At 54.9% G+C, this 2,661-nt stretch overlaps 1 non-coding gene across 1 annotated transcript; it reads left to right on the top strand.

Moving 5' to 3' along the window:
* Window positions 1–2,006: 2,006 nt before the first annotated feature.
* On the top strand, window positions 2,007–2,201 carry LOC124173740. Its single transcript, XR_006868726.1, has one exon. It is a non-coding gene; the product is annotated as a U2 spliceosomal RNA (small nuclear RNA).
* Window positions 2,202–2,661: the final 460 nt, after the last annotated feature.

A 2,661-nucleotide genomic window follows, 5' to 3' on the forward strand; every position in this document is an offset into this window, starting at 1 on the left:
GGTGCCAGGCGACGAGAGTCTTCTGCGGCCGGATGTGGTGGCGTGGGACGAGGGACCGGACAGGGAGGTGATCGTCGTGGACGTCGTGGTGCCGTTCGACAACCGGAGTGCCGCGCTCGCCGCCGCTCGGGAGAAGAAGCTTGAGAAGTACGACGCCCTGGTCGAGCGGATGCGCGTGCGGTCGGAGTATCGGGTGCCGCACAGCCTAGAGGCGTTAGTGGTGGGAGCTCTGGGCTCGTGGGCACCCGGAAATGACGCACTCCTGACTCGCTTGGGAGTGCCGAAGGGCCGCATGCGCAGTGTTCGGCGTCAGATGATCACCGCGGCTATCAAATGGTCGCGGGACATCTACGTCGAGCACATGACCGGGGCGCGGCAGTACATCGCGGGAGCGGCGGCACCACAGGAGCGCGGAGCGGCAGTCGACGGCGGCGGAGAGGACGACGACGACGGAGCGCCGATCATCGGGCGACGGGAGCGGCCAGCGGACGCGGCGCCGGATGTTCCGGCCACGCCCTCTCCCTCCCCGCCCCCCCTCCCCCGGTCCCCCAGTCCCAGCGTGTTTCCTGAGGACGTCGCCTAGTGACGCCAGGAGGCACGTATGTAAATATTGTATAAAGTGTATGTGTGTTTATGTGCCCGCGAGAAAATATCTTCGGTGAAAGTACGGTCCGGCATCGACTTTCCTCTCGCCGGCCTCACTCCGAGCGCAATTTGTGCGACGGACAGTGACCGCAATGCGTTTATTCGCTCGGAAGTGAGGCACTGAGCGAATGTGTGAATGTGTTAATAGTGTTTTTTTTCTGTGTGTGTGTGTGTGTGTGTGTGTAAATCTCGCGGGCACAGAGTGTTTTACAGCCGTTGTCATTCTTCAGTGTTTTTTGTCCCCATAATCATCGTGTGAATGTGCTGTGTCGGGGGTGGCACCGTGTGTGACGCGAATTGGCCATGTGTGTGTCTCGTGAATGAATGCGTCGCGGCAACGATGTTAGCATCGACAAGACGGTCCTTCGTTGCCGTGGCGAAAGTGTGAATGTGCCCTGGGCGTAGTGTAAATAGAGATTGCCGCGTGCGCGCGCGCCCAGGGAAATAAACGGCCAAATTCTTCATGCGGTGTCGTCCCCCGAAGTATTTAGTTCGCCCGCCGGCCGCAGTCTGGGGCAGGTGGCGCGCCGGCGGCGGCATCGCTGCAGGCCGTTCCCACGCTAGGCAGGTGTCCCCCTCCATTGCCCATTCCCCAGCGCTGGCGGCGGTGGGGAGGGAACGGCCGAAAGCCAGGGCAAATGTGTGTGAGTGATGTGTTAGTGTGTGTGTCTCTCCGCCGCTGTGGCGGTAGTGGGGGAAGAGAAGAATGCGGCGGCCTTCGGCGGCATTCGAGGAATGTCGCCTCACCTCCAGTGCTTCCGCCCCTCTTTCCCCCCCCGCCCTCCCTGTCCCAACCGCCCTGCCGACGACTCCAGCAGCAGCCATGCGCAGGAGAGCTGCGCGTGGACATGGTGACTACGTGCTCGGCGACCGGCTGGAGGACGGCAGCTGCCTGTGCGGAGCGGTGGCGCGTGGAACTACGGGGCCTTCCACGCGCCGGCGGACGGGGAAGATTAAACAGAAGAGCGTCGCGGCGGAGGAAAACGCGTCCGTGGCCACGGTGTATAAGTGGCCACGGTGCAAGTATGAATGAGCGGGCGGCCACGGGGTATAAGTGGCCGCCTAGCATGTGTTTTCTGTATGAATGAATTGTAAATAAATATGTGTGAATGGAAAGCATTTATTTTCCCCTGAATGAATGACAACTAAGTGTGAACAGTGAAGTGGACCTAAACATTAAAACAATTACCTGACCGGCCTCACTTCGAAGCCGGCAGGGAAAAGTAACCCCTGAATGAGGAGTTACGTTATACATTGTAATAAATTCAATGAATATTACAAGGGCGGCCCACACTTTGTGGGTCGCTCTTTTTGTATCACAAACCCCAAGGAAGGGGAAATGTAATTAAAAATGTTCTGCTCGAACTTTGTAAATGGCAAAGTATTCAATAAAGAATTTTTATCTGTTCTTATCAGCTTAATATCTGATACGTCCAGCATTGCTGGACCAGAATATTAATCTGATTTTTGAACATGGGCGGGGTCCCCGGAGTTTACTCCATCCCTGCCGCGGGTTGGCCCGGTATTGCAGTACCGCCGGGATCGGCCCAACATAAAAGGTTCCATAAATCAGAAAAGCTGATGAGAACAGATGTTTCTCTTCCTTGTTTCATTTAAAAAATTCCCGAATCGCGAAAATGCGACAAAGTCCGGAGATTCGTGAGGCAAGAAACGAATGGGCGAAGGAAAGAAGAAAATAACACTGGCCACCACTTCATTCATTTATTTTATCACCATTTTACATTTAAACCATGTCTGTAAAATAACAAGCAACAGCACAAAAAATAAAAACTGACAGAAAACAAAATTTTTTAACATGAGACATCGTTTGAAGAGGATGAATAATATGCCCTCACTAACACTGCAGAAAAGTTCATCTAATGCAGTGCACTGATCCTAGTGCAGAGCCGGGCACAATTTTTCCGGCTCCTCGGCCTTATGGCTAAGATAGGAGTGTAGTATGGGCACGGCTCCTCGGCCTTATGGCTAACATAGGAGTGTAGACGGGACTCGCAT

Source organism: Ischnura elegans, chromosome 1 (assembly GCF_921293095.1).
Source record: "Ischnura elegans chromosome 1, ioIscEleg1.1, whole genome shotgun sequence".
Classification (NCBI taxonomy): Eukaryota; Metazoa; Arthropoda; class Insecta; order Odonata; family Coenagrionidae; genus Ischnura; species Ischnura elegans.